Here is a 25,489-nt window from a genome sequence, read left to right as displayed (position 1 = left end):
TCATATGCAGGTGTGAAGAAAGATGTGCATGTTTTGCATGTTTGTTTTGCTTTTTGCAAGCCAAAAATCTGGCACTTGAATTCAAATTATTCCACAACAATAATCTCTAAATACCTACACAAAGATGATTATTGTCTTAAAATTATTCCTGTGAAATGCTTTTGCATGTACTTAACTCCTCATATGTGAGTAACAGCTCAGTAGAATTACCAACACACATTACAGAATCACAGAATCTGTGAATGTTAGGGATTGGAAGGGACCTCGAAAGATCATCTAGTCCAATCCCCCTGCCGGGGCAGGATTACCTAGATCATGTCACACAGGAACGCTTCCAGGTGGGTTTTGAATGTCTCCAGAGAAGGAGACTCCACAACCTCTCTGGGCAGCCTGTTCCAGTGTTTGGTTACCCTCACCATAAAGAAGTTTTTTCTCATATTTATGTGGAACCTCCTGTATTCCAGCTTGCACCCATTGCCCCTTGTCCTGTCAATGGATGTCACTGAGAAGAGCCTGGCTCCATCCTCATGACACTTGCCCTTAACATATTTATAAACATTAATGTAAATGATTGTTATGGTTCTTTAAGGAACTTAGTACAGTAAGGCATATTAACTTCTTTATAGTCTTTTGAATTGTGGAGAAACACAGAGTGATTCTAGTTATTAATTTATATCAAATGTTCGGCTTATATTGCAAAATATATTAAAATCTATTTTGTGTCTTGAAGTAAGTTAATTAAGAAAGTATTGTTAAACCACCTTTTTTGTGAGCTGAGTAGATTTATATCATAACTAGTTAAATAAAAGCATATGAAATAGCATAAGAAAAATATATTATAGACTAAGAGAAATAGCAAAAAATCAGTTCTAGGGAGAAAAAAAATGACAGCGGGACCAGAATAAACTGGGACAGTGGAAAAGAAGCAGAAAGCTGGAAAAAAAAAAAAAGTCAAATTAAGATAACCAGTGGATAACAAATGCAAAAAAAAAAATTCTTGGATATAGTGAATGCCATTTCAGCTAGAAAGGTAAAGGAAGTTATTTGATTTTTAAAAAGTAATAAAGAAGAACTTGTGATGGAAAAGGCACTCTCAACTTTTCTGATGAACAATGTGGGTTGACTGTCAATCAGCTTAACGATGCTGAAAGAGAAACTACCTTTGGTTGAAGCAGCAGATTTGTTTTATAAAAAGACTAGATGTTCACTTTAGTCATAAATTTCTTTTTTTTTAAATGACCTAATTTTATATGCCAGCTGAACTTATAGGTGGCAAAAGGAGATAAAATGTTATACAGTTGTGAAGCATTTTAGTTCTTAATAAACACAATTATGTAGTATAGTCTACCTTTTTGTAATAGAACACTAGTAAGTCTTAATCAGTTTTTCAATGATATTTAGACCCTTACTGGAATTTACAGTGATGTTTATTGACATTTTTGTATCTATGTGAACCAAGAAAGAAATGATCAACAACCGGCACTTTAAGGCAGAAGGGCTTTAAGGTCTCAAGAGACTAGTCCCATTCTAGAAGGTATCATGCAGCCTGATTCCCAAGAGGATTTACACAGTATCAAGATCAAAAACAGACAGGTTTTTTGGATGAATCTGGAGAAAGTTTAAAAAGGTTTACAAGACTTGCAAAGATCTTTCCAGAAGAGAAGGGCTTTCCCAGCAGACCAGAAGCAGCTAGGGACCTTGTCATTTGGAGCCAAAGTAGCCATGTCAGTTGAATATATGAGTTAGAAGGCAAATCCTATCTCCATTACTGAGTATCATATATCTGACTTTGTGCCCGTGGCCATCCAAACACTTCACATGTGCTCAGTGCAAGGTTCACGAGTAGTTCTGCTGAGTTTAAGTGTGAACATTCAGAAGGTTCAAATGGAAAAAAAAAATAAATATTTCCAAGTCTAAATTCAAGGTAGCATCCAAGCTTCACAGAAGGTTTCTTCTGTTTTGAAGATGAGTGTTTTAAGGCAAAATAACTATTCTGGCTTTATGCCTCCTCAACATAGGGAGAATTTACTTCTTTTTTTTTCAATTATCTCCGGGTCAAACAATATATTTACTGAGTACCTACAATTGAGCACATTGGCAGGAGGCCTCTAGCACACTCTTTCTCAGGTGAATGTTGTAAATACAAAGCTCTGTACTCCCATGATATGCAAGATATGAGCCTTTCAGGCTTTGGTTTCGAATTGACTCCATGTCTCTCATATTCTTGGCTGACAAGTTACAACATGGAAAAAAGAAAAGTTATCTCACCAACATCTTTCCACAATGAGTTAATGCTTGCTGGCTTGGACACTCTTCTGAGACTACTCACTCTGAGTGCTGTACTCTACAGTCATGTGTCCTTCACATCATAGGAAGCAAAGGTCAGTCAACACCCAATGTGGTAGCCAAGTTCAGGAGCTGAACTTCAGGTTCTATATCCTAGTTTAAGAGACATGACTACCTACCACCTTAAGATGCCTACTTGCAACAGAAGTAGAGTAGTAGATTCACCCTGCTCTGGACTGGTTTAAGCATCAAAATGTTTCACCTGCTGACAGGTGCAAATCCCTCTTGTAGGCTTCTAGACATCCCATTCATTCAAAGGAACAGGAACACTTGACATTATGTTGCAAACCCCACCCCAGGTGCTCCACTTCTCAGTAGCACAGTGCACTTTTCAGTGCAAACATTACACTTGGCTCTGAGTGTGTAAGTTTTAGGTATTGCAGCATTAAACTTAAGTTGCTTGACCCCTTTTCTAGTTCTTAAGACAAGTGACACTGGGCACTGTATTCTCCCGTTCTCCAGTTTTCCGTTTCACTAGAAAAAAAAATGACAAAAATTGCCACGGGAATTGGATTATAATCAACCTACTACAGAAAGAAAAAGCACAATTCTACTGAGAAAAGCCAGAAGAAAGTGGCCACTCTGCTGCCTGCAGAAATGCATAGAATGTATATGAGTTCAGAGCAGAGGAAATTACACTTAACTCCTGTGCAGGATTTATTTCAAAAAGTGTTTAAGATGATTTCACCTCAGAGATTAATGTTTAATATGAAGAGAAGTGAGTAGTTGCAGGATGGAAAGCTGATTTGTGAAATGTAATCTGAGATGGAAACTTTCAGTTTGGGAAAGGATTGTAGTATGCTAGAGTAATTTTAGGGCTATTTTGCATTTAGATAATGTACCTGTGATTTGATGGAGAAAACTGACGGAAAAATGGGTAAGGAAATGATTTAACTCAGGAGCAATGCAATTATTGAGACATAATTCATACAAGCAGCATCCCTCGGATTGGCAATACGTGCCTTTCTACTTGTTGAGTATAAAAGCATTTTATAAAGCTCCTTCCTCACCTATGCTTAAAGAGGACATATCCTGTAGAGAAAGTCCCTTCATTAAAAGGGTCAAGATGAGAGCACCTTCATTGTGGTGGCCACACTGCAGAAGGGAGAAGACAAGATGATGCTGGCCTCCGTGGTAGCCAAGAGAGTGTCCTCACAACTTCTAACACCTCAGAGGCTATGTGCAAAGTTAGTTGTCTACTCAAAAAGCACTAACCTAGTAAATAATGCAATTAAATTTGAAGAACTTGCATCATTTGGGGGATTCAGCAAGCACTGAGAAAATAGAAATCAGCCTGGAGAGACTTAAGACCATGTTGGGAAATATTTGCTAAGTAGAACAATTATAAAGTACACTGGAAAAAAAGGGAATAAACTGAGAAGCAGTAGTGAGAACACTGACTTAGTATGTGGTTAACGGGATACTCTGCGTTTCTCTTACCCAGATGGCGCATCCCTTCTCACCATTAGACTGGATTGCCATGAGCCAATACTTACAGAGTGTTCAGACAATCCAAACAGTATAAAAAACAGTGACCTCTTAACTTGCCAGAGAAAATTTTCAGTTCCTCCTTTTCCATTGCCTTTGTTACCATGATAAAGCCATTTGTGGCCGCTTGTTCCTCCAAAGGAGATTACATTTGTGTTCCTTTAGAAGCTACTGCTGCTAAAGCCCTCATCTGCTCTCTTGGGTTTTTAACGAGTCTCCTCACTGCACTCTTCTGCTCATATAAAATACAGCTGCCAAAATAGTCATGTCAGTTATTATGGCAAGCTTGCCTCTGTTCTGAAGCTCTACCATCTTGCCTTGTTTCCTACCACATCAGAGTCAGCCTTCGTGTTTTTGCCATTGCACATCACCTTGGAACATCTCCATCTTTATTCACTTTGCTGCGATCACAGAATCACAGAATGTTAGGGATTGGAAGGGACCTCGAAAGATCATCTAGTCCAATCCCCCTGCCGGGGCAGGATTGCCTAGACCATATCACACAGGAACGCGTCCAGGCGGGTTTTGAATGTCTCCAGAGAAGGAGACTCCACAACCTCTCTGGGCAGCCTGTTCCAGTGTTCAGTCACCCTTACAGTAAAGAAGTTTTTCCTCAAATTTAAGTGGAACCTCCTGTGCTCCAGGATGGTGGCAAACACCTTTCAAGTTCCTTCTAGGTAGCCCCTTAATGCTACAGTAAGTTCCTAAAGTTGATCTTCCTGTTAACACCTAAGGACACACTGTTAGGAAAGAAAACTAAAAAAATAAATAAATAAAGGTACCAAAAAAAAAGAAAGAGAGTATTCTGATGTGAATTCACCAGCAAACAGGATGGCTGATAGAGATCTATTTTAAGCTTTCTAAAGAAATTTGGACATACGTACTTAAATGTATGACCTTACTTCTTTTATCTTTGTCTTTCTTCTTATCTTTCTTTTTATCATTTGCTGCAATCATTTACTGTGTCTTGGCCCAGGCAAAATACTCTTTGCGGCAAATTTTCCACCTGGATGTGAATGTTCATAATGCAAATACAATCAGATTTCCATTCTGATGGGGTCTTCCAGGAACCTGCCAAAAGATAAGTCATTTCCATACTATTTTAGAAACTCTAACTAAGCCAAACCCATACACCTTTATAAAGGGTTCTGTGCTCATGTGGTTTTTGCCAAATATTAAATAAGTTTGAGCCACCCTCATGACCCAAATCAACTCAGTTATGGAGTAGGCTCTGTCTATCATGTATTACATAAGCAAAACATCACTCTTAACAGAAAAGTACAAGGCAAATTCCACTGAAATAATGGCATTCTTGATAAAATATATTGTATACAAAAAACGTGTTTCAGATTTCCAGATGATCTAAATCTTTTCTGTGTGGTATTGGGGGGGGGTGGAAGTGAGGATTTCTCTAGTGGTATATAACAGCATAGATTAGAGCCATCAGGAAATGACAACTTCCATTTTTATTCTTAACCTTACTCTTTTCCATATATGTTTTATAGTACACCCACTATTTACATGTATTTCAGTATTTCTCAGATAATGTAATGCCCTCTAACATATTTTCTATACATATTAGCTAATAATTTCAAATTAAAAATAAAGCCTTTAAAAGAACAGCAAAAAAAACCTTAAAAGCCCAGTCTGCAAACCCAGTTTTACAGATGCAGCTGAAGAAACTTACCTTTAATTATTCCATTTATGATCTCTGAGAGCATCAACCTTGCTAACCTAGTCCCCAAGCTCACATTTGCAGGAAGAAAGTCAGAAATACCTGAAAAAATGTATATGTTAAGCAACCTGACCTTGACTCTACTACATATATTATAGTAGTAATGTTTTTTAAACTGTTGTTTCAGCTGAGTTAATGAGTACGATTCCTAGACAAGATCAGACTGAGAGCTCATGAGAATGTGGGTGACTGAGAGCTAATGCGATATGAGATGGAGCAAAAGAGAACAAAGACACACACTCAGTTTTGATTTCTCTGAGGTGGTATCACAGAATCACAGAATGAACCAGGCTGGAAGAGACCTCTGGGATCATCGAGTCCAACCGTTGCCCCTACACCACCCTGTCAACTAGACCATGGCACTAAGTGTCATGTCCAGTCTTTTCTTAAACACATCCAGAGATGGTGACTCTACCACCTCCCTGGGCAGCCCATTCCAATGTCTAATAACCCCTTCTGAAAATAAATTCTTCCTAATGTCCAACCTGAACCTCCCCTGGCGAAGCTTGAGGCTGTGTTCTCTTGTCCTATCGCTAGTTGCCCGGGAGAAGAGGCCAACTCCCACTTCACTACAACCTCCCTTCAGGTAGTTGTAGACTGCAATAAGGTCACCTCCGAGCCTCCTCTTCTCCAGGCTAAACAACCCCAGCTCCCTCAGCCGTTCCTTGTAGACAGACCCTCCAGACCCTTCACCAGCTTGGTCGCCCTCCTCTGGACTCGCTCCAACACCCCAACATCTTTCTTGAAGTGCGGGGCCCAGAACTGAACACAGTACTCAAGATGTGGCCTCACCAGTGCCGAGTAGAGAGGGACGATCACTTCCCTAGACCGGCTGGCTACACTATTCCTAATAGAGGCCAGGATGCCATTGGCCTTCTTGGCCACCTGGGCACACTGCTGCCTCATGTTTAGCCGGCTGTTGATCAGCACCCCCAGGTCTCTTTCCACCAGGCCGCTTTCTAACCACTCTTCCCCCAGCCTGTAGAGCTGCATGGGGTTGTTGTGGCCGAAGTGTAAGACCCGGCACTTGTTCTTGTTGAACCTCATGCCGTTGGTCTCGGCCCATCTGTCTAACCTGTCCAGATCCCTCTGTAGGGTAAAGAGAGACACTGAGAGAAAAGTCTGTTGGAGGAGAGGGAGTGGGAAAAAAAGCCATTGGTAAATGTAGAGAGTTGAGAGGTTTTGTGCTGGTATATATTTTCTGTAAGAAACTGCTCAGGGTATCCAGGAGAGTCTCTCACTGGGAAATCTCACTTTAGCAAGTAGCTGTTAATTCCATTTTAAGTTAGTATGTTTTCCTGCAGTACAATTTTGGCCTTATAAGCACATATCTAATAAATGCTCTAACCCAAGAGTTCTTCAACTGCTTGCAGGTAAGGGTATGCAGCATGATCGTTATCTCCTGGAGCTGTGCTCCAAAACCTGATGTGTATTTGGTCAGGCCTAGCTGTATCCATAACAGACCAAACAGACAGTTTTAATGCAAGCTACAAGACTCAGTGGAAATCCTTGCCTTACACAGCAGCAAGCTGGGAATATTCAAAAGGCTTTGACCTTAGTGTTGAAGCAGAATTTGGCACAATCCAGAGAAGAACAGAGGCTAATCAAGAGCAACACTGAGGCATTTCCTGAGATAGCCAATGACAGTGAACTAAGTGATATCTTTTAGTGTGTATGAAGCATATAAAAATCAACATTTTTTCACATTTGTAAATTTTACAAAACAAGACACTTCTGATTAAGTTTGAAAAGATCTAAACTACAACTGAAATATTTAATGGTTTCAAACTGGCTAGGAAAGGGAGAAAAAAAGGCTGTAAATCTACAAAATAAGACACCTCATGTTTTGCATGTTTGGTTGTTTTTTCTGGAGTTCAGACCAGAGAGGTGTGACAAACACATGGGAAAGCTGAATGGAAAGGCATGCAAAAAAGGGCTGAACGTGTTGCGCCTTTTTGGTATTCTAATTGCATTGCTTCCTTCTGTTGCTTCAAATCACATCTGACACTTAGTTAGATTAATCTGATAGATTGCAAATGTGCAGCCAGGGCTGTAAATGCAATTGACATATGTTAAAAATATAATCATATTGGTCTGAAGTATCTGCATCTTGCCCTCCTAAGGGCATTCCCAATTTTTTGGCCTGTAAGTCAGAAATAGTGGGTTTTTTCTTTACATTCTTACTTTACCCAACACTTTTGGATTTTATTTGCTACATGGTTCAGATTTGTCATTTTCAGCTGTCATGGCCAGTGGCTGTGATGTCCATAGCTGTCATTCAATAATATGAAATTGTACTTTTTTTCCTCTCTGTATCATTTTTTGCAAATTTAAGAATGTTCACATTGACAAATGCTTAGGTCTCTGAGCTTGATAGAAGAGAACATGATTCTGTCCCTAAAATATATTGTTTTTCTTCATCACTGCAAAACATATTTATAGTTTTGCATGTTACTAATATCACTTTAAATGACAAAGATGAAATTCTCACTTTAACCAAATAAGTAAACAGTAATCTTTGTTCCCTACTGTCTTTACTATTTTATTCTGATATTTTCTTTGCCACAACACTTTTATAAACTATGTTTTGATCTGTGCTTATTGTGGACAGATTTTATTTTCTGGTTTTTGTTGGTTTTTTTTTTTTTTCATTTCATGTTTGCAACGGCCTGTTTGAATGGTGGAATTTAGAACCTGGGTTGGTGTTGGCAGTTGACCAATAAAGAGCTCCTTGTAGTCTACAATGTCGTAGCTAGTGACGCTGTCCTTTAGATCCTTATTGTGAAAGAAGGCAGAGAAGACATGTACAGACAAGAGGTGTCTATACACTGCCCTACACCTTGTTTATAACAGTTCACATTATAGAGTCCAACTTAAGTCTACAGATGAGGTGTAGAATGTTTCTGATATTATTGCATTCCATACCTACTGCTCATGACAATACGTCTGTGTAAATTCCACAGAGCAGAGATTAAACGTAGATGGAAAATGTCCTAATCCACTGTTTTTATTTTTTGTTACATATTTTGTGTGATAGCATTAGATTTTTCTCCATGCTAGAAAAAAAGCTTTTTATAATGAGACTAGGCTTTTCTGCATGACCACATGGATTCCCTTTTCTCTTTACTGGACAAAAAGTCCTTAGCCCTAGGATGACTTTTTTCACATTGGGGATCATCACATCTGGGATCTTGTTCTCAAGGAGTAAAGAGCAGGCAGGATTTACCTACGAGTTTTTGATCCTCTGATTTTTCTGCCTTTCATATATCCTGTCAGGTTATAGTAAGATTTTGTAAGGTGATTGACTGGCACCAAAAACCTGATCAGAAAACTTAGTTCTGGGGCGTTGCTTTTATTTTGGATTGGCAGATCAGGCTTTTCTCACTGTTTTGAGTTGCAATAAGGCTTCGTAGGAGGTTTAGCTGCCCTCAAAACATTTATTTCTGTTCTATGTGAGGAAAATGCAGTGAAATGTTGTGTTACTTTTTCTGGCTGCCTAATGTATGATTCTGTCTCTGAGCAGCAGACATACGAGAACTGAGCTGCTTCAGAGCTACTCCTGCTTTTACTCTTTTTCATGTTGTAGAGCTAGCAGGACTTTCATTTGCTCATCAAGACCAAGAAATACAAGCTTCCCCAGGTAGCTGGTGGTGATAATGCTTGTTTGTAGCAAGGCAGGATCTAGGGTTACTCAGAAACTAAGTTTCCAACTCCAAAGGTGATATCGATCTATAAAGTATCAGTAGACATTCAAGCCACAGGTGGAAGATCTTTCCTATATGGCATTTATATAGGTTAGGGTATTTAAAATCATGTGTGTTTATACTGCCACACTCAGAGACAGAGTTCACAGAAAGTGAGGAAACAAGAAAAGTAATTTAGACAGTTTGTTCAAGCTTCAAGAACCCTTACAGACTGCTTCTTTCACATAGCATAATCTTTGCTTCTAGCATCATTGCAAGATCATAGGCTAATTCATGACTACTACCCCTGGGTTAAAAACCACAGCGGATGGTCTCCCAAGGCTCATGCAATTAATCTTCCTTTCACAGAGGACCTCTTTGTTCATGAAGACATGAATCGAATGCATTTGTAAAAACTTCATATTAAGCTATGAGGTTGATATACTCCCCTTTTAGTGGCATCATCCTCAGACACAAGAATAGCACAGATAAAACCATTACATTTCTGTCTTGTCTGTTCTAAATCTCTTGGGTGACTTGCTAGGAAAGAAGAGAGTTTTACTCTCTCTTTTTTTTCTCTAAAGTATTTGCATGACCTCTTTATTCTTCCAACTGTGCCTCAGCTTTATGGTTAAAATCACTGTTCCTTGCACACATGTAAGGAGAGACCACAGATGACTGTGAGTTAACTCGGGCTTTGCTGTGTGCCCTGCCTGTGATTAGGAGCAGACGCTGGTATGTAGGACTCATCTCAGGATACGGTCACAGGGATAGCAATCATCTGCTCCACGCCTAATTCCTTTTACTACCAGAAAGGATATATACCACCTTGTTCTAGTTTGTGTTGACAAATAAATCAGGAGGGAAGTTCAACTTGTTCAACTGCACCAAATATCTAAAGAAGTTGAAGACCTTTGTCAGCACATGAAAATTCAAAGCAATAATTCATGAAATACAGCCAATAGCAACAAGAAAATCTTTGAATTAAAAAGACCGTTTACCTCTGTATATTGAATAGAACTACATAGGAAATCTTTAAAGACATTTGTTTACAGAATCACAGAATGACAGAATCACAGAATCACAGAATGTTAGGGACTGGAAGGGACATCGAAAGATCATCTAGTCCAATCCTCCTGCCGGAGCAGGATTACCTAGATCATGTCACACAGGAACATGTCCAGGTGGGTTTTGAATGTCTCCAGAGAAGGAGACTCCACAACCTCTCTGGGCAGCCTGTTCCAGTGTTCAGTTACCCTCACTGTAAAGAAGTTTTTCCTCATATTTATATGGAACCTCCTGTGTTCCAGCTTGCACCCATTGCCCCTTGTCCTGTCAATGGATGTCACTGAGAAGAGCCTGGCTCCATCCTCATGACACTTGCCCTTAACATATTTATAAACATTAATGAGGTCACCCCTCAGTCTCCTCTTCTCCAAGCTAGAGAGACCCAGCTCCCTCAGCCTCTCCTCATAAGGGAGATGTTCCACTCCCTTAATCATCTTCGTGGCTCTGCACTGGACTCTCTCTAGCAGTTCCCTGTCCTTCTTGAACTGAGGAGCCCAGAACTGGACACAATATTCCAGATGCAGCCTCATCAGGGCAGAATAGAGGGGAAGAAGAACCTCTCTTGACCTACTAACCACACCCCTTCAAAGACAACCCAGGATGCCATTGGCCTTCTTGGCCACAAGGGCACACTGCTGGCTCATGGTCATCCTGCTGTCCACTAGGACCCCCAGGTCCCTTTCCCCTACGCTGGTCTCCAACAGGTCTGCCACCAACTTGTACTGGTACATGGGGTTGTTCTTGCCCAGATGCAGGACTCTACACTTGCCCTTGTTATTTCACTAAATTTCTCCCCGCCTAACTCTCCAGCCTGTCTAGGTCTCTCTGAATGGCAGCACAGCCTTCCGGTGTGTCAGCCACTCCTCCCAGTTTTGTGTCATCAGTGAACTTGCTGACAGTGCACTCTATTCCCTCATCCAAGTCATTAATGAATATATTGAATAGAACTGGTCCCAGTACCGACCCTTGAGGGACTCCACTAGATACAGGCCTCCAACTGGACTCTGTCCCATTGACCACCACTCTCTGGCTTCTTTCCTTCAGCCAGTTCACAAGCCACCTCACTACCCGATCATCCAGACCACACTTCCTCAGTTTAGCTGCGAGGATGCTGTGGGAGACCGTGTCAAACGCTTTATTGAAATCAAGATAGACCACATCCACAGCTTTACCATCATCTGTCCACCTGGTTACGTCCTCATAAAAGGCTATCAAGTTGGTTAAGCATGACTTCCCCTTGGTGAAGCCATGCTGAGTGCCCCTAATGATCCCCCTATCCTTGATGTGCCTAGAGACAGCATCAAGAACAAGTTGTTCCATTACCTTTCCAGGGATGGAGGTGAGGCTGACCCGTCTATAGTTACCCGGGTCCTCCTTCTTGCCCTTTTTGAAGACTGGAGTGACATTCGCTTTCCTCCAGTCCTCAGGCACCTCTCCCGTTGCCCACGACTTAGTAAAGATGATGGAGAGTGGCCTAGCAATGACTTCCGCCAGCTCCCTCAGCACCCGCGGGTGCATCCCATCAGGGCCCATGGATTTACGGATGTCCAGGTTGCTTAATTGGTCCCTGACCCAACCCTCATCAACCAAGACAGATTCCTCCTCTATCCTGACTTCTTCTGGGGCCGCAGGGGTCCGGGGCTCCTCAGGACAGCCTCCAGCAGTATAGACAGAGGCAAAGAAGGCATTCAGTAACTCCGCCTTCTTTTTATCCTCTGTCTCCAGGACCCCCACCTCATTCATCAGTGGGCCTACATTGCCTCTAGTGCTTTACCTGCAATGTATTTGAAGAAGCCCTTTCTGTTGTCCTTGACCTCTCTTGCAAGGTTTAATTCCAAGGAGGCCTTAGCTTTCCTAGTTGCCTCCCTACATCCTCTGACAACAGACTTATATTCCTCCCAAGTGGCCAGCCCCTCCTTCCACGATCTGTACACCCTCTTCTTCCACTTGAGTTTGCCCAGCAGTTCCCTGTTTAACCATGCAGGTCTCCTGGTACCCTTCCTTGACTTCCTACCTGTTGGGATGCTCTGATCTTGAGCTTGGAAGAAGTAGTCCTTGAATGCTAACCAACTATCTTGAGCCCCCTTTCCTTCTAGTACCCTGTTCCATAGGATTTCCCCTAGCAATTGCTTGAAAAGGCCAAAGTTGGCCCTACTGAAGACCCTGGTTGTTATTTTGCTAGATATTCTACTGAAGTCCATGGTTGTGATTTTGCTAGATATTCTGGTCCTGCCACATCAGATCCTGAACTCTACCATCTCATGGTCACTACAACCAAGGCTGCCCTCAATCTTCACTGCTTCAACCAGACCCTCCTTGTTAGTGAGAACAAGATCCAGCAACGCTCCTCTCCTAGTTGGCTCATCCACCATTTGCATCAGAAAGTTATCATCAATGCACTGGAGGAACCTCCTGGACTGAGGATGGCTGGCTGAGTAGGCCTTCCAGCAATATCAGTGTTGTTGAAATCCCCCACGACAACCAGGGCCTGAAACTGTGTGAAATTGTTGGTAATTATTTGTTGATTCAAAATGGCAGTACTTGTACATCATGAATATTACTCTGTAATTTCTCTGAACCATTCATCAGCATCAATTAAAGTGTGTTTGGCACACCTCTGGGGCATATATGCAGCCTTTTTCTTTTAGCTACTCTTTGAGAGGTTTGCTTAATATGCTATCTGATGTAGTTAGATTCAGCAACTGTGTGGGCCAGATCTGTGCTTCAGGAGCCTTTCACCTTCAAAACAAATCTTTCTCTTGCTCCTGAGTATACTCTCCAGCTCTGACCAGAAGCAGAAAGTATTTTATTTTTTTTTCAATCTCCAGGACCTGCATGCTAAGCCTGCAGTCAATGTGTCGGTTTGGGTTTTTTTAAAACCACTAGATTGTTGTAAATATACATTATCTGGAAGATACCCTTTACTCATCCTTCTGTGGAACTGGCAGGTGTGAACAACAAAGATAGACTTGCACATTATTTTTCTCTGCTACTTCTGAGAGTAATTAGGGCATTAATTAGATGTAAGAGCCAAGAAAAGGACTTTACATTTGTTTCTTAATACATTTCAGGCAGGGTAGTTGTCGGATGCAGGACTATAAAAAGTGAAGATTTTCGTACAATAAAATAGTCAGGCTATAATCTCAGAGCTTGGTAATAGCAAAATAATGTTAATCATTCATCATACTATGCAATTCTATCTGTATTCTATCTGAAGATATAAATATTAAATAATTAATCCCCACAACCTCTCAGCAAGTGGACTGTCATTATTTCAGTTTTATAGATGAACTGCAGAGCAGAATAATTAAATAATTCGGTTAAGGTCACAGAGTGAGTCTACTGAAGATGTGAAAATGGAATCAAACTCTGCTCATTCCCAGTTTGGTTCTTTAGCCACAGAACAGTCTTTTTCTGCAACATCTCTCTCACTCCTGGTACATCTCATGCATAGTCTAAATTAGAAGCATCATTAAGAAGCGAAGTTAATTACCTTCTCTCCTTTAAAAACTATTTGCTGGTTTTACTATTGAATACATTCAAGCAGTTTTCTCATGTGATTATGATGGCAAAAAATTTAAACACAAATCTGAAAATAATCATGCTGTTTCTCCATGTTTTCATGGTATAAAAAACCAATAATGCCCACAGCAAATTTAAGACAAAGATTAGCAAATATGGGGGTTTAATTGCATTCCATTTTCAAACATATCAAAGCCCTAAGAGACTAGCATTTATGTTCTCCTTCTTTATTTCTTCTCTATGACATTTTAAGCAAACCTGTTATGAAAATTAAGGTAGTGTTTGAACCAACAAAACTCTGCATTTTTCTAGAGAAATGGGAAGGTAGTTTTTAAAATCACCTACCCAACAGTTTCTAAAATCTCATTTTCAAACGCAAGTACAAGGTATGGAGAGGGCAGAGTTTGAAGGTATGAATGTTAATCACTGAACAATGCCCAGAAACTTGAGAAAATTCCCCTGGCACATTAGCTGAATTTTTTTCAAAGGAAAATATTTAACCTATAGGCACTTCCAGAAATTATTCATATAGAGCCTAAAGAGTCAAAGTCTCATTGAAAATGAGTGATTCTAAACCTAAAACAGCACGGGGACTTAGGCATCTACTTCATATTCTGAAATGCAAACATTTAGGTACCTGTGACACACTGCACTCTCTCAGCTGCCACGTAGGCTTCTCATGTCTGGAGACCTCTGCCTCCAAGTTTTTGTCAGTGAAGTCTTCAGCATAGAAGTCCACTGTCTCCTGAGTTCTGAGGAAACCACGTAACTTTCTACCATGACTAAGCTGTCCAAAGCCCAGGGGTATCCTATTACCCTGACGGGATTCTCAAATCAAAATGCGTTCTCCCTGTCCTACCTGCATGCTCGGACCCCATCGCCATATTTGCAGCATGCCTGAACTTCACATGAGTCAGCACAGAGAGCGGGGAAGGATATCTATTTGACATGTAGCTGAAAGTACTCACCTACAATGATGTCACACGATATGATTAAAGTGCATTTTGTTTGAAGTTTTGAAGCAGGGATTTACACCTTCTGCCAGTTCTCACGTGAAACTGCTATGTTCTAAGATGCATCGCAGGTGGAGGATGTTTGTTTCCACAGCCACAGTGTTTTGGTCAGGTTCACATTCTGCTACAGTAGTCAAGTATGTAAATTTCACCCTGGGATGCACAAAGACATTTATTTCTGAATGGTTCCTTATAGCTTAGTTGTTAGGCCTCTTTCCTAGAAGACGAGAAGCCAGATCAAGCACAGAAGGGATCTGGATTTGATTCTCCTATTGTCCTGAACAGTGTTATAGACAGCTGCTCCTTACATCCCCCACCTGCCAACCCAGAAAGGACTGACCTTGCTTTCTCCACTTGACTCCAAAAGAGTCAACAATGACTCTACATCCCAAAGGGAAATAAGAAATAAGCATCTACTCTCCCTCCCAGACATTTATCTGCTGATGAGCTGAATTATTTACTGAAATCTCTCTCTCCTTTACTATGAGAAGTGGATTATACAACCATCTTAGAACAGATATATAACTTTTGAGAGACTGAAATCCCAATTAAAATGTCTAGGTTAGTTTTGAAAATGGTAATGAATTTCTAAAGCATATAGATGATAGGTGCTTTTGAAAAGTGTGCCCTTAGTACTTCTGCAGATAGGACCCTGATGCACCAACTGGGCTTACTTTTTTAACTTGGGACTTTGAAGAATTGTGCAACATATGTTGCAAGCTAAATTCAGTATGTCCATTTTTCAAGGAAGGATTCTATCAGAAAGCTAAGATGTGTAGCCATAGCTTAAATTATACCTGTTTTCAAAACCATTAGGATGTATTAAATGAGGAATTTTAATGCGGTCATCATTATGACATGCAAATTGTAAGAGTTAACAATTTTTTTCTGCATAGAGGAGTTCCATTAAAGTTAATTATATTGATTTAATTTCTAGTCTAAAATTCAGTGATTTGCTTATACTCTGTGCAAAACCATTATAAAATACTATGCAAAACCTAGTTATAAAATACAATATAAGAAGCTTTAAAAAGCTAATTTTATGCACAAGTCTCTGCAGAGAGGAGTGGAAACACTTGCTGACCCTTAATATTTAATCTTGTGGTTGTCATTACATTTTTTTTTTTCTTAGCTCTTCCTTTTTTTAGCTCCAGCCTAGAAGGGATTCTGGAAGAAAACAGAAATAAGAGGCTTCACTCATCCTTATTTTCATTATGACTAAGTTTATAAAACAATATTATGAGTTTACAAAGAGCATGCTCTTACAGATTTGCAATGGACAATTTCAAAGTTACTATACAGAAAAAAGGGTTACCTGTGATCACAGCTGTAATCTATATGTCATAAAAAAATAGCTCTGAATTGGAAATCATGATTTGGGGAAATAACCTGAAGTATCTGAGAGAAGAGAACTAAGGAAGTAAGGGTAAATTTTACCTGGGGGATAGTACAGTTCATCACAAGCAGAAACTTTATAATCCTTTCCAAAATATTTCTTTGCTATTGTGTCTTAATAGCAACATGCCACAACGGCATAATACAACAGTAACATGCAGTAAGGAGTGAACATCAGACAGAGCTCCATAAATACATATTTTTTTACTAATGCATAACTGTCACAGTCTCCTTTATTTTGTTAGTTTCTTTTTTTATAGATCCATGCCAGTTAAAAGTACTTAAAACATCTTTGAAAGTAATGACCAGGTGAACAAAAACTGCTGATACTACCTAATCCTCTATTTCAGAAAATGGAATGAAAGATTCGGTCATTTTCCTGTGATGAATATATCTTTACTTAACATTTGCCTTTTTGTAGCGTATTGATTGTCTTTTCACAAAGTCTCTAAACATACAATATACAAAGGGAGAGGAAATGTAAACATAATAGCTGTGCTGTGTATCAGCTTGGAGTATATTTACCTACTCTACTTTTCTTCTCTATCCATCAGTTCCATCCATCCCTTCTTTACATCATCTTGAGACTAAGAACTGCTTCTTCCAGGTATTCAAGTCATACCAGAATAGAGGGTGGTTTTTACCAACCCACAAACCTTGGCCTCCATCACAGAGAGTACACAGCAATCTTTCAGATGGCAAAGCCTTTACACACAAGTGCTATGCATTGTATTATTACCTGTATGTGCCTTCTGTGAGCAAAGTTCTGACCTTACTGTCCTTTTACACAAGTTAATGGAAGTGCTAATGATTTCCTGTTCATAAGGACTGTCACAATGTCTATGCTGTGGAAGATCTACACTGTGTAACTGCTTTGGCCATTCTCAAGAAGTTAACCAGCTCTGCTCCGGGCTGTGTTTGAGAGCATCAGTGCAGCCAGCCCTCCCAAAGTCATGCAGAAAGGCTGGGAACATTAGCTCAGATAGATTACGGCTTGTGCTCACGTGGTATCTGAACTAAAACGGCTTACTTTGGGTTTATTTGGAGGGCAAACACACTGAGGCTGTAATATGATGCCACCAGTGGTGCAAATCAGTTTCTTCTGCAATCAGTACAACCTACTTCGTGCACTTGACATGACACTGATATTAGGAAGTAATCTGATAGCTCACATTTCTCTTTTTATTTTTCCAGTCTGCTGATCTCATATGTGCTGATTTTCAAGCTCAAAGCTGTCACAGATCCCAATTACTCACTTACCAGAGGATTCAGTCAGTACAAGGGAACCAGTCTTAGTTACATGATAATATCTATATGTACTTTCAGAATACTGTACAAAGAAGGTGAGTGTCTTTAATTCCATTTTACATTTGAGGAAACTAAATCAGGCATAAGATCTGACTTGCCAGTGTCACCGTCACCTGTCTCACCACTTAAGCAAACCAGGTACAAAGTCATCCACAGTGAAACTCTGAGTATCCCTCTAATATGTTGCTTTCATTTCCAGTCTCTGTCAAAACTACCATCATAGCTTCTCTTTTATGGTAGTCTAAAGTGTGCTTCTCTATGTAAAGGGATTAAATGATATTTTAAACGTGCAAATGAGTTTACACTGAGATAAACCTCTCCTTGTTGCTCTAGAGGGATATTTGATTTGTATAAGAGAAATCTTTCATTCATAGCAAAATTTAATGCCAGCCCAGTCACTATGCTTTCCACAATTATTCTGAAAAAGAGGCTTGTTTACAGGCAACAGCTCTGTCTAACTATGCCTTAGAGATACCAGCATTTCCAAACCTGTGCTATAACAGTCAGCAATCCTTTGGGAGCCATGTTAAAAACTGATACCTTGATTAAGAATTAAGATTGAGAATCAGAGGAAAATCTGTGGAAGAGACTAGAATGTGAATGGGGAGTACATGTGCATTTGGGAAGACTTGCTGCACATCAGTGTCCTATTCCAAACAGTTCTGATGGTTGAGGATATGGTTCTTGCCTAAGAACAGATTCCAGATCTGAGAGCTCTGTAAGCATCCTGGCTTCATGTTTTGAACGAAATAAGAAAAGAGACACTTTTAGCTATTTATAGCATAAGTAGCTCTGAAACTTTTTTTTTCATTTCAGCATATCATTCCGCAGCAGAATAGAAGTTCTATGTATTTTTGCACTATCACAAAACAAACCTGTTCTTTACCTTTCTTCATGTTTTAGCAGTGAGGACAGTGATTTTAAAGTTGCTGACAAACCACAGGCGTTGCTTTTGTTACCAAATGGCAATCCTGTACAGACAGCAGCGGTATACCATTCTTAGGGAAGAGACAAGCCTAAGCACGAGTCTTTGTTTTACCAGTGGCATAGTCCTGGACTACTCAAGAGAGGATGGGACTCTCTAGAAGTAATATTCATGTATCAGTTTAGGAGAAAAACAAAAAAAACCCTAGAACTGTGCAGAAAATACCTCACAGCACATACTAACTAGCATAGCCCTAACATGCAGTAAAACAGCACAGGAGCATCTAATCAATGGCAAATTTATTTAAATTATAGCAGTCATCCTGTGACAATAATAGAGCTAGAGCAGTTCAGACCACATCCATTTCACATCTCTGATGAGTTCCAAAATACAGAGACTATCACCCAAGCATTTTCCTACTCTGGGCCTACTCAATTGCTAAACCAGTTCCTAATGAACCATTGCAGCCAAGTGTATTCAGCATAATTTTGTTCCAGACACAAAGTAGCCTGCAGTCATGGCTTGGATCCAAGTGGTATCAAAACAGACCAAAAAAAAGTTAAAAAAAGAAAATAAAATAGCATTTGTTTGAGACTATTTTAAACCTTCCACACTAAAAGTCCTCTGCCTTGTGAGAAAAGAAATGAGTTCTGTAAACCGTATTGGAAGTATCAAATAGTGAAACTTAGGAGCTGCTTTCCAACAGTCCCATAATAGGATTTCTTGTAACCAGTACTGTATTTTTTTAATCTTAGTTTTTGGGGTACACCAGGTTACTTTTTCAAGCCTCAGTCTACACCAGTGATTCCTTGGGAAAATGGAAGCTCTGTGCACTCCCAATGCTGTAGTACCCAGGAACCGAAGGCTTCTTGGGTTTAGGCTTCCCACATACTTGAATAAAAAACAACTGGTGAAAACATTGCTAAAGAGTCTATGCTGTGGGAATTTTTTTTGTGTGAATTCATATGCACGTATGCAAGCATATAAGGAAGATACTAACAGGCATAAATCATATTGTTTCGCTGTTTCTTTACCATCATTCAATGTTATGGGGTTCCAGGGGTGAGGTGCACTGAAGTCTGGCAATTCTCATCCATATTTAGTTGTTCCTTAATAGCTATCCAAGCCAGAGCAGTTCACAGTGATGTTTACTTTCCTGACATGTTTAGCTGCTCAGATCTATGTTCTACACTGCAGTTGGGATGCTGAACAAGACAGGATTATTTAGAGATGTTGTTCTGCTGCTTGATTGCCATAATGCTACTTCCCTCATCAGAGACATTTTGATTGGAAATCTGCAGTATGAGTCACAAAGGACAATGTTGATGTAATTAGGATGCTAAAATGACAGTGACAGACTGTTAGTCGAGCTGTAGGAATGACATTCAAATACTGGGTTTCATACTCTGTATTTACAATGGAAATATACCTTCAGACTTATGATGCACGGTAGCAAACATCTGCCACCATTATTACAGAGAAAGTGGGGCTTATTCATTCAGGGAGTAACAACAGCTTTCAAAGCTGCAAAGCAAAAGGCAAAATGCTGATGACTGCGGACCAGGGAAGCCCACATTTGTGGGGTATATGCCTGTATCCTTTTGCCCTTAGAAGAAAGTCCTTCTGTTACCCCTTCTCAATCCTCCATTTGGAATTATTCTGTTAGGAGGCTTTTCCACTAAAGACAAAATACAGAGGGATAAGAATTGCCTTCACTCTATCATTTATTTACCAAGCCTCCCTTGCTTTGTTTTATCTAAGTGGTTTTTCTCCCCAGCAGCTACAGCAGGAATGACTTTAGTGTGCTGTGTTCAGTTTGGTATTAGTTATTCGCTGTATCATTCTGTAGCTTTGTTTATTATACTGCTTTTCATGACATTATAGCATGACCAGTTTGGAGTATAGACATCTTCATAGCTTAGTGGTCGTATTTATACTGTGGCTAACCATTAGGTAAACTTCAAGAACAGTGATTCCCAATTGGCAAGGTAAAAAACATGTTAAAAGTGAGGCCCAGCATGGAGCCCTACTAAACATCAGAGCAGGACCTGTGTCAGCTGGATGTAAGGCCAGAGCAGGGCTCTGGAATAGGCGTACTGAGGAGCATGGGAAAATGTGAATTTGTGGTTCAGAGCAGTATCATTTGGTGGCAGTACCTGCATCCAGAGTCTTTAAGAAGACCTGAGAAGCAGGACAGGGAGGGAACTGGGACTGGAAGCAGGCAGAGCTGGACACAGTTGGAAGAACATAAAGCCTCTTATTTCAAATGAGGCATTTACATAGTAATCTACACGAAGCCTGCAACCACAGGTCCAGAAAATGTATGCAAAACACCAGTGTTATAACCAAATTCGTGGGATTTTAATTCATGCTCATTAATCGGACAAATGTTTCACCTGAAAGCATCAGTGATTTGGATTCTGCAGACATTTTTAATTTGGAGTGTCTCCTGCTGGTGGAACGAGGAATAACTCTAGTAATGAATATGAGCAGAGTGAGGCTGATATGAAATGCATGTAAGATTAACAAAGAAGTCTTCAGAAAATGTCAGGGACATAATACATGCTGTACCGTATCTCCATGAAGGTAACTGTAGCACCCTTAGTCAAGTATACACTTGTAGGCATGGAAATTAACTCTGCATAGCAAATAACGTGGTAAAGTCATGGTTCTTCAAGTTTGAACCTATTTTAAATAGCACAGTAGGACATGTATATAATATAAAATGTCTTTAACAAACGACAAACACTATCAAAAGACTGCCTCTATTCTGCAACCTTTACTCTGGGCAAGTGTGGAGGTCCTGTCTTTCCTGAACATACCTGAAGTCCTAAGGCTTCCAATTCCTTATCTAGTGTTACTTGTCTGAGCACTGATAATCTTTCCCCTCTCTCCGAGGAGCAGAGTAGAAGAAGAAAAAAATGCACTGCTTCCAGGTGCTTTTCTCCCAGTCTTCTCATGGGCTTTTATTCAGCAATTTCCATTTATGCAATAATTGTTCTTGGATTAACATCCTGGGCCCTATCAATAATACTCAAAGTTCTGTTGATCTGCCTTAGAACAGGCAAATGCATAGAAAATAGCAAACTCTAAATGAGGACAAAGGACAGGAAGAGCGACATTGGCAGTGTTATTTGGTTAGTTCAATAAGTTGTTAGGATGTTGCTGGAGCTGCCAGATTCCCCTAATTGTTGCTAATTCTGAGAAATGAAAAGGGTGTGACATTGCCCCAGAAACAAACAAAGTAAAGATGGAAACATGAAGGATGAAGAAGAGGGAACAGCAGAAGTAGAAGGAAAAAGAGAGAGGCAATTAAGGGAGGGGGTTGAGTTTGTTCCCAGTAGGAATCATGATGTCTGAGACTGAGACCATGAAGCCTTCATCATGGTCATGCTGTTAGTAGAGATGACTAGTATAGGACCAGTGAGGAGACTGAAATTTTCATAAGGTATCTTACATGTGCATGTTACAGGTGCAATCTCTTTGAGGCAGATCCTTCAAGGAATCCTTACCTAAAAGCTTAGGACACACTGGTAAGCATGGTATTCCTCTTGGTGCTTGCTGCTTGAGCATCAGTTGAAGGATTGTCTCCTGATGGAAACCATTAATTACTCAGGCTATGTTTGTTTGTATCGAGGTGATATGTATTTCTTCCGCCCTTGCTTTTCCTTAGAAAGTAATCCAGTTGTACAGCTCAGGAGAAAGATGTGGTGGTGTTGTCATATCCCATCCTGACAGCATGTGACAGTTTGTACCTGTCCTCCAGGCTTGAGACAGGATGAGAAATCTTCCAGCCATTAAGGGTATCATAAATTGATAGCTGGAATGATTTCTTGTCCTCTGCAAATTTTTGTGATGTTGAAAATGTTCTCGTTTGTATCAGGGCAAAATTGAAATCTTTCAAACCATTTCCTCCCTAATGAGATCCTCTGATACTAAAGCAGCTATGGGCTTCCCTGAAAATTTGTTCAAAATCTGACAAAAAATATCCCTGAGAAAACGTTAACAAACCCAATATTCTCGAGATAAGTTTTCAGTTTAAAAAACTGATAATGGACAACAAAAAATATTCAACACTTTGTGATCAAGTCTCCTTGAACTTTCATAGATCAAAATATAGTTTTATGCCCAATGCATCAGAATCAAAAATCATTTGAGAATCAATGTATGGAGAGAGAATAGGAAACTAGAGGCACTTAATTCACCTTGTGCAATGAAAACAAGGAAGTAATTTCCACCATAGTTTATAGTTACTGTCCAGTAAGTCTGAGTTTTCCCTCCACTAGCAGAGAACAACAGCGTATACACCTCAGGAATTTGTAAAAGAAATAGAAAATGTTTCCTCTGCATTTCGAATAATAATAGCAGTGGAAACATTTCTGTTGTTCTTAGGTTTTGTAAATCAAGGTATTCCAAAGCTAAATTCTGTGCCATATTTGCCTGAGCACTATCCCTTTTACGTAATTTCCCTTATATGTGGCAGTTAAATAATACAGTGATGTAAAATCCCAATGGAAAAATAATCTAGCTAGAGCAATCATACTATCAACACATTAGCTCTGCAAAACTTTGTCTTGCTTCCTTGCACAAAATGACAATTTAAAGTATCTTTCCAGAAGTCTCCTGGGAGATTATCATATTTTATTCTCTATTTAGAAAAAAAAAAAAAAGTAAAAATCTTTGAGAACCTATTAGAAGTCTCCTAGTGAAATACTTACAGTTCAGTTCAGCATTATACGCTGTTTTCAGAGAGGCTGAAATGTAATTTATTTCATTTTACTTTCATCAGCAAGTAAAGGTCATCCATCCAAAACCAGCTTTTCCAGATGCACACATTTCATTTGTTATCATCTTAAATAACACAGAAGTGCAGTCAAATTCCAATATCTATCAATCGCACACAAGTTCTGTTAAGTAATCTTTTACTTTCTGTTTAAACGCTTACACCATGGACATTGAATAAATGCTTGCTTGGCATTCAAACAAACAGCTTAAGGTAGGAAGAATTCCTTTAAACTGTAAGGAATTTTCTAAATATTTCATGAGTACCTGAAAAACTATATTTTCCAGTTAATATTACATTATTTGGAATCTGGAAAAGATATTCTGTATGTAGTTACAGCTCTAAAAATCCAAAGTAACTCAATTTTTAAAAGTACTCCTTCTCTGATCTTTAAACATAGTCTTTCTCCTCAACTTTTACATCAATTGCTAATAACAGGTGTCATTGGGAGCTCACTAGGAACTACAAACAAGCACGGAAATAACTCACAGATACGCAAACTATGCTACTGTGCCATTAGGCATACAGCTAATATGTCAGGTTATTTCCGTTCCTTTGGCAAACATAACAGGTCTTTGCATATTTTACTCCTGAAATTGCAAAAAAAAGCATCAAGCACAGTTAATTGTTCTTGTGACTTTGTTGCTGTGGTCACTGTCTGTGTTAGTGATCTGTTTTGGACCCATATTGCAATTCTGAAACGGTTTCTCTTACTGCTTCCCCCTCACTGTCTGTTGGTTCAGTTGTTAAAGAGATTTAGGTGTGCACAAACTATTTTCCTTTCCAAGAAGTAATCAGAGGCTTTGTTTCGAAACTGCTCCAGAGCTTCATGAGGATATTCAGCTCCAAACCAAGGTGAGGGCTGGACCACCCTGTTGCTGTGGCATGAACGCTACATGCATTCAGCAACAGGGCTTCTGAAACAGGCAGAGCTCCTACAGCAGCCTGAAATGGTTCTCACGTTTTATAAAGGGCCATCCACTTTGTAACATGCTATGTATGTTTTCCTCTCCACTGCCAGCAGCCACCAGCAACTACACCTCCTTTTTGCCACTCCTTCACCATCCAAGAAATAAAGTAATGAATTCACTTCAAATACATGCTTGAACAGATTGACATAAGGTAGAAATGACTCACAGCTAGGCTTTCAACCTCTGGTTTCTAATGAATATTTCTAACTTCTAACAATTTGAAGCAAGATTTTTTTTGTTCTAGTTGTTTAAATGAAGCAAAATACATTCAGTTGATATGTATATAACATATGATGCATTTATCTATTACATAAGCACACATTAGCTGCCACCTGCTCATTATCCCATAACGAACACCAGAGACTGAGTTACAAAATCTCCTCCTGTCTTCATATATATTTGTACAATACCTTCCTTGTTCTGACTTGGCCAAACTTCCTCTCGTGGTAAAACAGTCTGCAGGATGAATAAAGCTCTGCAAAAAAAACTCCTCTCTATTGCTGAAAGTCCTGCAACAGGAGCAGGTCAGTAAGACGCAGAAGCCGAGTTCTGCTGAAGATAGATACATTTTCCCAGCCAGGCAGCTACTCTCAGCGGTGTTAAGGAAGCGAATTGGATGTGCGCACTCAGGTCATTCTCCTCTCATTCTCACATGCGGAACAGAGCTAAACAACCATCTTATGAGTACAGAATAGTTTAAAGAGAATAAATTCCCATGTATTTTAATCTTCCTTTTTGGCGTTGCAGAGTGTAATTTCAGAATAATAAATAACAAAACTAGATACTAAGGTTTCGGGCATGACATAGGAACCTCAACAGAGTAACTCAGAAAATAAACAGAAGAGACATGGAAAAAATCTTTGAAATAGTTTATTCTAAAATGTCCTTAGAAATTTTTTTTTAAACACACACATGTCTTAGACCTTTGTATTGGCAGTTAAAATTAATCCACTAGAAATAGCTGGTTGAAAACAATTATATTTGCCATATTCATGACTCAAAAACCTAAAAGAAAACTTGAAAGAAACTGACTGATAATAAAAATGAAGCTGATAAACATTGCTGGCACTGAAAAAGCAAAAAGGGACAGAATAGGAATGAAAACTAAATTGGATTTTAAGAATCTTTTATCATTAGAGCTTTCTATTCACATCAACTTTCTTAATAAACATGCTTGTTTGCTTCTTAGGAAAGATTCTTCAGTAAATCCACCCGATTCCCCCTCAATGTATTTCATCAACTTCCTAGTCTG

This window comes from Nyctibius grandis, chromosome 1, assembly GCF_013368605.1.
Source record: "Nyctibius grandis isolate bNycGra1 chromosome 1, bNycGra1.pri, whole genome shotgun sequence".
NCBI classification, from domain to species: domain Eukaryota; kingdom Metazoa; phylum Chordata; class Aves; order Nyctibiiformes; family Nyctibiidae; genus Nyctibius; species Nyctibius grandis.
This window is presented reverse-complemented; position numbering follows the sequence as displayed.